Genomic DNA, 13,269 nt, shown 5'->3' on the forward strand with positions numbered 1-13,269 from the left:
AACACTGGCATAGAAAACATAATTTAAACCTCTGATTGTAACAAATTGAAATTATACTAGAACTTTTTAGACATCTTTTCATTTCAGAACTTAAATAACTGACTTCTTTTTGTCACAAAGTTTTAGATATTCAATTTAGAATTGTTCAAGCCCAGTGACCTTTCTTATTCACATTACAGATTCCTGAATTAACTTGAAAAGTTATGCTTATCAAAACTATGATGATATTATTGCTATAATAGCTATGTCTTAGTTCATCACTCTTTTCTAATTCTTATCATTCTAATCTCAAATGGAAAGCTAGGGAAAACCAAACCTCAAATGTTTTATTGTGGGTTCCAGACACTTTGATGAAGATGGTAAGAGAAGAAGAGGGATGTGATTTTGTCTTCATTTTACATCTTGTAAAAATATATCACATAAACATTTAAATTTTAGAAAAGATTTTAGAAAAGAGAGAAGTTTTTTCCTCATCAGACTGTTATTTCATCAAAATGTCTAAATATTATAAATAAATTTAAAAGTAAATTTATTATACACCATAAGAATGTTTTCCTCAAATTAGTGAAACCAGAGTAGTACTTCATTGAAGATCATTTAAGAAGAGAAAACTAAAAGAATTAAATTGCAAACAAGAAAAAAAACAAGTGTATCATTTAAATGGGTAATCTGCCATCCACAGATGTAACTACCAGGAAAAAAAAATGGATCTAGTAACAGCACATAAGCTTGCAAGTTCTTAATCACGAAGTGTCAATAAAATGTGCCCTAGTAATAAGTCATGGAGAGAACCAAATGTACTTGATAAGCCTGGGGCTCAATACACCTGTTTTAATCGACGGGTCAGCTTCAGTGACATCTTGACCATGAGCACCACACTCCTACACAAGGGGAAGAGTACATCTCAGCATGATAATGACAGAAAACTTTCATTCAACAAAGGAAAAAGATCACACTACTGTCCTATTTTTTATGGACATTACATTTTTCTGCCAAAAGACTGTGGTAAATTTCCCAAGGGGAAAAGGAAGGAGACAGAAATACTGTTAAAACTTGCTCTTGGGAAGGGAGTAGCAGTAGAGTATTTGGGGAACATACTTGGCTATTATATGCTTAAGCAGATCTTGAACTATCTTTCGTGTAGTAATTACATTTCTTACTTAAAAGAGAGCAAAATGTTTCATACAGCTTCAAAATTACTGGGTAATTGCTGGTAATTCACACAGGACTGTAGGTCTAGACTAGTATTTACCATTTAATAAAAGGCTATTTTGATGTAAGAGTAGGAGGCTGAATGCTGCCAATCTCTACTGAAACTCCCTATGTTCTATGGAGGTGATTACATAGTTTCCATGATGTTAATATAGCATTGTTTTGTTTTGGTTAAAGCTATATATTTAACTGTGATTTGTTATTAGATGGCTAAAAGATGGGTAATGGAAGTTCATTTTTTTTAGGTGAAACTTATGAGAACAAGCTAGTAGATCTACACAGCATACTTTGCAGGATCAAGATAGTAATGTAAAAGAAAAAGCAATGTACAAATGTATTGACATGTAACAGACATATATACTGATATGACCTGCAGTAGATGATGTGTATTTTTATATATTAGGTTTTTTTGTTTGTTTGTTCGTTTGCTTTAACACACTCTGTTGGCTTTTGTTAGTTTGCCTGTATTTTTCCTGCTATTTGTCTTGAGTTTTGTTTTGCAGTTATTTCTAACAACTGACATTTTTCTACTGAAAACTCAGGTCATCTTTTGAGTAGCCTCAGTGTAAGAAATAAAATACATTACAATCTAAATCTTATTCAGTTCATTAGCACACATACAACTTCAGTGGATGGAGTACTTAGTTTTTGTATTGTATTGAAATTCATGGGATCTAAGTCTACTTTTAACTGATTTGCTGATGACACATTTATAAATGGATCTATAGTTCTTCAAGGAATTATCTTATGTACTGTTACACAGGGAGTGACCCAAATAAAAAAAAAAACGTAGATTCACACTTTATAAGCTGTTTTCAGGCTCAGATATTTGTCCAGTAACAAATGAAAAATAAAAACATGATTATAAGTCCATGCGTATATATATACAAAAAGACAGAAAATAACTTGAGGATTGAAAAACTCTTTTTTTTTTTTTTTCAAATTAATTGCTGTAACACTATCTATAGATTTCAACCAAGACCAAAAGTAGTGTATGTCCCTGTTTTCTCTGCCCAAGAAGGAAAAGAAATATATGGAGAAAAGAAATATGGTAGTCTTTCACCTTGAAAACAGGAACTTGTAGACACAACATACTACAGTCCCAATTCAAAATTGAAGCTCATATGTCTGTCACAACTACATCAGATAGCATTTTAAGGCCTAGTGATAGACAATATTTTTAAAGAACATCACGAGAAAAATAAACATAACAAGAAAAAATATTGTGCTCATTAAGCCAGGTAGATAGATCTAGAAAAATCTCAAGGCTGTGATGGATAAAGTAATCTCCCTCCCCTTGCTCACATCTGCTTTCAAAAGAGAGTCCAGATCCCTATTCAGGAGACTTCATCCTTATTAGCAGTACTAGTACAGATCTTAGCAAGATTACAGAACTATTGGCCCTAGAGAATGCAGGACAGAAGTAAAAGGCAAGGATGCACAGCAATGCTACTAGAGTTGATTGAGTCTCAGGTTTTGTGCAGTACATAAATTTATGGCTACAGTTGCTCTCACCACAAAAAAGGCACTGGGAAAAGAACATGCAACAATTTGTAAGAAAAAGATAGATAACAGATAGATATAGATATAGATATAGACAGAAAAATATAGATTTGGAAAATGATTTTTCTTAGAAACATTAGAAAGAAGAAAAGCTTTCTCTTACTGGCTTGACTGTAGTCACCAGATAATTACAAATTATTTTCATTTCTAATTTTTTCTAATTGTCATTTAAAAAACCTAAGTTTTTGTCCAGTAACTTTATTTTATGTTTACAATAAGAAGCATATTCAAGAAAATCTAGATACAAAGCTCTCTCTCTTCCAGAAGAAGTAAAAATAACCTTTACACTATTTTCACCTATACAAACCAATGACAGAATGCAGCATTTAAGTTTTCCTCGACAAAGGTATATGTCTATTTGTGCTTAATATTAGGATAGTGCAACAACTAATAACATTTTCACTCACTAAACAGATATAAATATCATATGAACTACAATAGTGTGCTTGACAAGCACAAAATAGCAGCTCAGTTATATATATTTATATTTTATGTTAATATGGGTGGCAGGGGATGAATACTAGTCTTGTTGCATTTTCAGCTTTGCTCATAGTGCAGTAAATTACTTTGGTATCTATTCTTTATGTCACAAAATCTGGTATTGTAGCACTGCAGATTTCACGAGGATTGCATTCATTTTTAAGGATCATGATCTGATCAGGCTAAGTGATGGTATGTCATGCTCTTTATGCTTTCATGCAAAGCACTGAAATAGAATAATACAATAAAACCAATCTGTAAGGTGGCAGATGATTAGATATCAGCAGTAAAACTATGAAACAACACATATGTATAGAAATATGTATCAGATTATATGTAACTCAACATAAGAGAATATTTCAGATGATTTTTTTGCTCTTGAAAAGTAAAAGAGCATAGGTTGAGCTTTTGAGCAACAGAATTCTGGAAATACCTACTTTCACACGCACACAAGCTATCTGCTTTACATGATTTCTTAATGTTTGAAACATGATTCAAAGTTCATTTTGAGTTACTCTTAGGAAGTTGCCATAATAACGTTCAAATTGAAAAGCATTTTGTTGAGAATGATATGTATACTGGAACAGCATTAGGAAGAGCACCTGCCATGTTCTTTTCATTGTGTCTGCTTAACTTCCTAAGTCTCTGCACATCTTTATTGCAGCTTGTGAGTACAGATGTAGTACTGCACACTTCCAACTTGAGTTTATATCCCACATCAGATGCTTTGTGACAGTGAAAGCTGGAGAATACCTCTGAGATACTGCTACAGCCTCACATCCTCTGCTGCATAGCTTTCTTTATCAACAAAGTGATTAAATTTTATTTCATGTATTTTAGCAGAGGCAAGAAATTAAAGTACATGTTTACAGTGAAAGTGAAGTAATAAAAAGCTGATATAAATTGAGAGAATTTTTACAGTATTCTGCTTCCTTGAATGAAACCCCTGTACTAAACAGAGATATTCTGTTTTGCTTTTTCCTTATACACACACATACTTGATGTAACTAGTTCTGATGTTTAACAATCAGAAAGACTGCATGTATGAAGAAATGCATTAAAAGCCTCACATAGCAGATTTTTGGCAAATCCTCCACTAAAATCTCAACCAATAAGCCAGGAAAAAGAATACATAAGCTCAATAGCTCTTTGGTTGGGTGGTGTTTTGGCTTGCCACCAACCAAAAGCAGAATTAAGAAGGAAAACAAAACAAAACAAGAGTGCTTGTATCTGGCTGATTTTTTTTTCTGATATTTTCTCTGTGTTGTAATACATCCTGATTAGTGTTACAAACTCAGCTCTCCAGAGATGAAGTTTACCATTGCTCTGTAGTAGAGGTTCTAACTCATAGACAAAACATGTTAGGCAAGCCACCATGCTCAGAGCTCAGTACTGAAGAGGCTTAAATCCAGGGAGGGGAAATCAAACAACAGCCAACAGAGGAGTTTCTTTGGGATTGAGAGAGTTTGGAGGAATATTCAGTGCAAGACAGAGTTCAGAATGCTATTGTTTCTTGATTTACTTTTCTCCAGAAGTTGGACATTAAAGGAAAGCACTCTTTGTCAAAAAGAAGTGTCCACATTAGATTTGAAAGTTCAGGATCTGCAGTGTGAGCATCATAAAGAGTGGCCAACGAAGTTATCAGTGAACCATGCCTTGAATAAGTTTTCACTGATAGCTGCATAATATTCAGAGCAATTTAAGATGTTCTATGGTGTGCTTATGTGCAGTAAAATCACTTGGTAATGTTTTACTTTGAAATACTTCAATTGTTTACAGGAAAAGAAGTTTTGCTTCTGAATTTCAGTATTTCTCTCATTACACCAACTAGTATGTAATCAAATATCCCATAATAAAGACAACAGTAATGGAAATTATGTATTTATGTGGCTCACAAAGAAATCACAAGTTGTTTCTTAGACTGTCATATTCTGCCTATTAGCTTGTCCAAATACTCAATCTTTCCTTTCCAATTTTATCTACTATGTAATAACAAATAATCTCAGATTTTTCAAGTGCACAAGAAAAAATATATTGCAAAGTTCTATTAATATGTGTTGATGTTTACAAATTAGGTTTGTAATAATGAACTGATTAGAAACGCTATGATAATAGTCAAAACTTCACCCCATTGCTACACTTCAAAAATATTTCTATCTAAATTTGACCCTTTGCACAAGTGCTGCAACCTAGTGGTGTGATAAGATACAAAATTACTCTGCTTGGAGGATAGTGAATTTTCACCTGCAACATGGCTGTGAACATGGTTAACAGGCATAGTAACTAAGTTATCTGCAGAGAACTACCAAGATGAGACAAGCTCTGTCTCAGTCATTTGTTTCCTTGGGAAATCATGCTGAGAGTAGGAAATGATTGTCTCAGAAACAGTGGTGGTTATTATTCTCAGATTAATCTTTTCTGCCTTTTACAATGAGCTTTCTAACAAGAAGAAAATAGAAATGATATAACAACTAAATTTGTATACTGGTGCGCATGTATACGTGTGTAAATTAGGAATATATATTTACATTCAATTAATGATGAGCTTATTTGCTTTGACATGTAGCAATATTTTTATGCATTTTTCAACCATATCTGAGTACAGAACAGTAACCACAGTGGTTATTGTGAGCATATTTCACTATTTCATCAGTTTCTTTGCAGATCCTTTGTCTACTGAGAACATGCAAATAGGAAGTTTTAATAGATCTGCACTCATTTGCTCTGATGAAAAACCAACAAGACCATTACAGAATTTACAAGTTCCTACATATCACCCTCAAAGCTAGATTTTGCCATTTTGTAGCAAACTGTTGTAAATGTTTATAATTTTTATAAAATTATAAACTCAAACTCTTGGGAATTGAGCAATCAACATCTTGTCCATTGCCACCTAAAGAAACCAACAATTCTCAGCTGCTTTCTTGTTTAAATATCTGTATTATATTCAACACTCCTCAGACATTACAAAGTTCCTACTGAAGAATATCAAATCATCTGGGCAGCACACAAAGAAAACATGGACATAAAGCTATACTAGAATTAGCAGAAACGGCTACAGACATGACATTTTCATTCATATTATTGTTTAACAATGTACACAAAAATTTGAGAAGAGCCCCTTCAGGCAAAAAGTAGATTATCAGTTTATAATCTAAGTACTCATCTCCTGATGCAAGCCCATATACTGACTCTAAAAAACTGTTTTACAACTCTGGGTATAATAGTTTATCTTCTCCTTTTGCATTATCCAGTTCCCTAAGTTCATTGTTTCTTTCTTTGCCTCCTTGAAAAAAAGCACAGACAAGCATTCCATTCACAAAGTATCCAATTAATATAAAAGTTTGAGTAATGGGAAAATCTCAATAAATGCTTGTATCAGATTCATTATATTCCTGGTACGTGGCATACTTAAAAGAGTTTATATATTTAGAAGTACAGTCCAGTCTCTCATCCCTCCTTTCCCCCTCTAGTAACATTGATATGTAAATGCAGAGATTACTACCTCAGAAAAAAAGTAAAAATAAAAAATAATTTTAAAAAAGATACAGTTCTTCACAAACCCTTCCTTCCAATTCTTCCACAAACTCTTTTCATGACACCATGCACAAACTCACACTCATTTATGCAAACACACATACATAAACAACAAGTTGTATAATATATTAAAAAAAAAAACCTTTCAAGCAATGGATGTACAGTTGGGTTAGTGCAAAGGCTTTTACTGAAATGAAAGATGAAGATTACAGGAAACAACTCCATTTGTGTGGAAGCAACAGAGATGATAGGTCAGTTTTAAAATGCTGGTTGCTATTTGTCACTGATTGCACGTGCAGATGCCTTCTCTTAAGCTGAAGGACTGTTAGATTTTTATGGCTGCAACTAGTATCATGTGCAGTATTAGTCTATGGCAAATTTCTCATGGAGCTGACAATGCCACCAATAGTTAGTAGTTGGGAACATGGATTTAGACTTGTTCTGTGCTGCATTAATTTAACACCACATCAAATATGGATTTTATTGCAGCAATGACAATAAATGCTCACACAGGTGCAGACTAAATTTTTTCTCCCTCTTTTCTCTTTCCCCCCTACTGAAATTTCAAATTTAACAATGTTTTTCCCATTTGTGTATATGTATCCCTGTACCTATCTTTGAAATATTGCCTGTATCCACCCTCTTTTCCTCTCCGCAGGGATTTCCTTTGTTAAAAAACATTTCCTCTAAGTGCATACAGTTATTCTGAAATTCAATTCAGGGCAAAATCAATAGCAGTGAAAGCTGTAACAGACTTGCACTGGTATAGGAAAAGTGTGGGCACATACATGCTTCATGCAATGCCCGTAACAGTTACACTGTGAAACACTGTGCCTTTTTCAATTCAAATAGTATTGTTGCTGTTCCCATTGAATTTACAAGAACTGAATACAGATTGAAACTGCTGCTCAAAAGACAGCCTGTTTACTGATAGAGAAAAAGAAAATAAATTTATGAAAAGCTTAGTAGACCAATCTTGAATACATATGATTTGGTTTACTTTGAGGAGAGAATGCACAGCATCTATTTCCTATCCTTCATCTGATTATTCCTGAGGCATATTTATGAAATGTAAAAAGTTGCATACAGTAGAACAATCTGATGCACTGCATTAAATACCATGCTGCTCATGCTCTAATGACAGTGATAATAACAACAACTACAAGGATCTTAATGAAGTGCAAATAATAATACTCCTACCTTTTATTCTGCTTCTGAGAAAGTGAAGTAGCTTCCAACCCAAGAAAAACTGAAGAATGGGCTATTAGAGTCCTTTTCTTGCTTGTTTTCTGCTCTTATTTTCTAAGACTGATCCACTTGGATCTAACTCAGGCTTTTTCTCCCAGCATCACTTAACTCTGGACAGCACAGAACCAAAGCTGAGGGGGAGCTCTCCCTCTGACTGGCTTTCATTCAGAGCTCCTGATTTAAAAAAAAAAAAAAAAGAAAAAAAAAAAAAAAAGAAAGGGGCGAACAGAGCGAACAGAGCACTCACTCACCCCCACGCACTGACACACACACACACACACACGGGCACACAAGCACCGCGGCTCGCTTTTCCCGGAGGAAGGCAGCGCAGTCAGCCGCTGCTGCCGGAGCCGCAGCGCTTAGCGGGAAGGCTGGGGACTGGGAGCGCAGGCTGTGCCGAGCACACAGCGATTTGCAACTGAATGCAGTGGGAGGGTACAGCGAGCGGAGAGCTTTTTTGTTAGAGCCTGTCGCCCTCCCTTCGCTGACAGAATGGTTCTCTGTTTTTGAAGTCTAAGGCAATCAGCCTCATCTACTTAGCTCGTCGCGACAATGCGGAGAACACCATCACTTTTTGTGGTATGCTTTCCTTGATTAAGAATAGCCGCTTGTCTGTACCTCAGGTGATCTTTCAGTAATGTTTATAAAATATATATTTATTTATAGAAATTAGCATGGTGCCAAATTAAATTACACCATCAGAGGGCTCATATACCGCCACAAAGGTTATTTTCTTCACTGAACTATGCTGTCTGTTAGATTAGAAACATTTTTTACTCCTGCTTCACCGGTTTTATGATTGCTATAAAACAAGACAGGTTCATGTGAGATTAGGTATTTTCCCATTTCCAGAGGTCATCTGAGAAAATGCCAACATCTCTATGAATCCTCCATTCTTATTTTTTCCCCAGTTGATACTTGTGATGCCTACATTTATTTTGTTTCAGTCTCTGTATTTGGACTCCTATTTTGCAGATGTGCTCCTTTCCACTAAGCTAATCTGAGCTGATGACCTGTTACTAGTATAGCAAACTGGACTCAGCACAATCCTCCTCGGATCATATCATCAAGTCCAATCCTTTCGCTTGTGACACTGTAGAGAGTTCCATGTACATCAGTTGGATTTAAAAAATAGTCACGTAAGATTAAACCAATGGATGTCAGTATTGCTCTATCCAGAAAGTGCCATAAAGAACTTTCTCTGGTTGTAAAAAAAAAGTCATCTAAAAATGAGAAAAAAAGTCAAAGTCTGTTAAACAGCATCTTAAAAATGTATTTGTGAGTGAAGATCACAGGTTCTTATGTCCAAAACAAACAAATAAACAAACAAAAAACTCAAAGATTATAACAACAGCAACAAAAAAAAGATCTTTATCTTGCTGAGTATCACCTCCTAATGTAATCAACTTGGTTTTGGCAAATTTATCTGCCATGATGGATTTTTATTCTTTCAAAGAAATACAATTATATTCATTTGCTTTGGCTATATTTGAGCACAGAAATACACACGATGCAATGATAAAGAAATTTCTATTGCTTTCTTTCTTCCTTTCCAATTACTCTGTCAAGAAGGAAGTTAGTATCACCATATGTCCGACTGAGCCTGCTTTCCAAAGAACTTCATTCAGTTCTTTCACAGGAAAGGAGGTTAGTGTAGAATCTAAGTTGAGCTTTTTTATCTCTGCCAGCATTTGACATTACACTATGATAAAAAGACATTCACAGATCCGAATGATCCATGTGGAACTGACAATATTGAGACATCTGCACTGTCTTCCAAACTGACCCATTTATGTGTGAAAAAGTAGGAACATAAAACTCCATTCTTTTGGGCAAAACATCTCACCTTGATCTGAAGCTGGAGTCCAAGGAACCATATTTTCTGTGTCTACAAGCTGAATTTTTGCCTCCTAAAATGATCAGATTTGGTCAGATTTGGTCACTACTTACACAGTGTAAGGCTGAAGACTCTTAGAATAGCAATTGCACTTTCAATTTGGCACTACAGATAAATTATAGTGAAAGGACACATAAAGATGTGGAGATTAATGTACATGGCTAGAAAGTAGTTTTTAAAAGCTGGACTGCTTTTTGAAAAATGAACAAAATGTTGAGTGTTGAAAATTAAGATAAAAGCTTTAGTACCTTTCAACATTTTTTCTTCTGTTATTTAAGTTGTAAACAGGAAGTGAGAAATAAAGGAAAGTTGGTGTATGTGTACAAGAATTTACCTCACTCTGGTATATACACATGCACACTGAGCACTGCACCAAATTCTGAAGTAAAATAAACAAAAACATCTAATAGAATTATTCAGGAACAGGACCTCCAGAGTCACCCAGTGTGCGCTTACTCTCCATCATGTGTGTTGGCACATTTCTGTTAACATTAAAATGTACCAAGAGATATATGAATTTATTCAGGCATAGTTTCCACAAATCACACTTGCACCCTTAAAATGGGCTAAACTTGGGATTAATGTTCAGTTCTCAAAAAACCATGCATTTCACTAACTCCTATTCCTCTTGGTATGATCAACTATTTAAAAGTCAGGGGATTTTTTTGGAACACTGATAGCATATGGATATCGAAGGCAAAACATTTACTCATCCTTATCCTTATTCCTGCACGACAGTAAGTTTAAAGTAAGGTGACATCATAGTCTATTTATAACACTGCCTAATACTTCCCATTAAAAGAGTCCTTTTATAGATGCTTATAAATTTGCCAAGCAAATTATTTAAGATTAAATTTTCTGCATTGACTATACACCTCAGGCAGAAATCATTTAAAAACATTTCAGACAAAATGATACTGAGATTTCAGAGAATGAGGAAAAATTATATTGCCCAAATTTTCTCACAGAAGTAAAACAACCTTCATGCTTTGAAGGCAGAATGTGAAACTCCACAGGGTACAGCTGGCCTTTGAGTCAGAGAAGCTTACCAATGGGGACAGATTAGGTCAAGTAGCATTAAGATAGAGAGGTAGGAGCAGAAGGAGTGGAGGCTCTAGGACGTGTTCATATTGGTCAGCAAGTAAAAAAGGGATATATTCTGATAAAGAACCAACAAGGAAGAAGCAGTGGAAGACCAAGGGTAAAGACATAAATTCATGCAGATTGAACAAAGTAACCAGGCAAGGGCGGGGGGGGGGGGAGGGCGGGGAAGAAAAGGATATTTTAAAAAATAAAAAGGAAACAAGAAGTCAGACAGAAGGATTCAGACTGTACTAAGGTCTGAGAAACTGCTTTATACCAACTCCATCTTCAGAGTGGGCAGCTTCATCCTCTGAAAATTATGAGCCCACCTTGATACCTACTCAATCAGCAATGGAGATTCTTTCCTTGTTTTTCATTTCTGGTTACAAATTTGGCTGATATGAAGTCAAAAGCTGAACTTGTAGAAAGATGATGGGGTGTAAGAAAAAAAGAGAAAGAAAAAAACTGGAATTAACAACATTTTCCTAAGTGTCACATCAGGAAACATTTATCAAGAGTATTAGCATTCTCTCCAGCCAGTGCTGGCCCATGCAGAGTAAAAGAGCATAGTAGTTTCTTCAGGAGATATCAGAGTGTATTTTTTAAAGACACCAACCTACCAGTGAGCTGGGTGGAAAATGGTGATCCTATTTCTCCTTGTTATTATTCCATGTTTGACTGATTAATAAAATTACAGAGATTAATAAAATCTCTGTAAAATTGCATATAAAAATAAAACAGTAAAAATCAAATACTTTGAAATTAATAAATTCTAGAATTGTTTATATGTATGTAGCCAAAAAAAGATTATTATAATGTGTACATGAAAAGACACATTTGTTCTAACTCCTCTCCATCTCCCTTTATACAGTCCCTAAAGCACCACTCCTTTTTGCACAAGATGGAATAGCCTCTAGGTAAGCTATGGATAGGCAACAGTTGTCTAGAAAAAAAATATCTTCTTGGTTGCAGAAGCCACAAAATATGTTGCAAATGAAGCTGCAAGATTGAAAAAATAGAAGTTCTCAAGTGAAAATGTTTCCCTTTGAACTAGATCATATCCAATCCTGTCACTTACTTAAGACAGATTTCTTTCGTAGGTATTTTCCTGTTATGTTCATTTATTCCTAAGTTTCTCAATAAAGAGATGAGTCTGATTCACAACCACAACACGTGCTCTTATAGGAGCAAAACATTGTGAAAGTCAGATTTTTGTCTCGTACTTGCTAAACTATCAGCTTGTACTTTCGATCACGATCTGTCTTCATGCCTTAAATTATATTTTGTGAAAAAGGGATCAGCATCATAGACTTTCAGAAATGCTTGAGAAAGTTATACAAAAGCAAGATATAAACATATGCTTCAAACAAGGCCAGAAACTAGACACACAATAATTTTAAAGCAGCATTGTTTTTAATTAAGATAATATTGCTAATTATGTGGCATTGACACAATCATGCAACATAATATCATGATGCAGGATAAGCAAATGAGTCTAGCATTTCCTAACTTCTGCAAGCTTGAATATGAAATCTTAGTATTATTTTTTACAATGACTATGTGTGCATCCATATTTGAACATTTTGATATTTATTGGCTCTGAATTTACCACGTAAGTACCATGCAGACATAAATACGGCAACAACAAATCCAACACAGATTGTTTACAAATAGAAAACATGAAAAGATGGACAACAGAACATAAAAGAAAAAATGGCAAAGAAAAAAAACAAAGAATCAATAGAGATAAACAGAGGAGCGAGACAGTAGAAATAAAGTAACAGAGGGTCCCAAGTCAAGCAGCCAAAATGCTGTGGAGGAAAAGACAGATAGTACTAGGAACAAAAGGCTGTTTGTGAAAGAAGCAAGAGCAAACTATTTCAGAGTACATGCACTAAGCAAAAAAATAATAAAAAAAAAATAAAATAAAATCAAACCAGTCCAAAATGTCACTCTCAAAAGCAGCATCAGCAATCTATTTCACTTGGTAATGTTCATATCAGCTGGAGCTCCTGCTCTGACAATAGCACTACTTCCTCTGATTCTCCAGGCAGCCCTTGGCAATGTTTGTGTCAGGAAGTGCCCTGACTGATTATAAATCTCTTTTGATCTATCATAACAGGAAAAAAAAATGTTTTTAGAGTTCTATGAGTTTCTAGCATCTCATTTTGACCCAAACATATATTTCTTGCAGTTATTGTAAGCCACAAGCTTACTAATTGAAGGACCATTGTGGTCCTTCCATATCT

At 34.8% G+C, this 13,269-nt stretch overlaps 1 protein-coding gene across 3 annotated transcripts in view; it reads right to left on the minus strand.

Moving 5' to 3' along the window:
* Window positions 1-8,451, minus strand: part of CDH10 (cadherin 10) — a 93,703-nt gene extending 85,252 nt beyond the window's left edge. For all 3 annotated transcript variants that reach the window (XM_048939739.1, XM_048939740.1, XM_048939742.1), the window contains exon 1: window positions 7,993-8,451. The gene's annotated coding sequence lies outside the window, so the exon portion shown is untranslated. The remainder of the gene's footprint in view (window positions 1-7,992) is intronic.
* Between the last annotated feature and the right edge of the window lie 4,818 nt (window positions 8,452-13,269).

Source organism: Lagopus muta, chromosome 3 (assembly GCF_023343835.1).
Source record: "Lagopus muta isolate bLagMut1 chromosome 3, bLagMut1 primary, whole genome shotgun sequence".
NCBI classification, from domain to species: Eukaryota; Metazoa; Chordata; class Aves; order Galliformes; family Phasianidae; genus Lagopus; species Lagopus muta.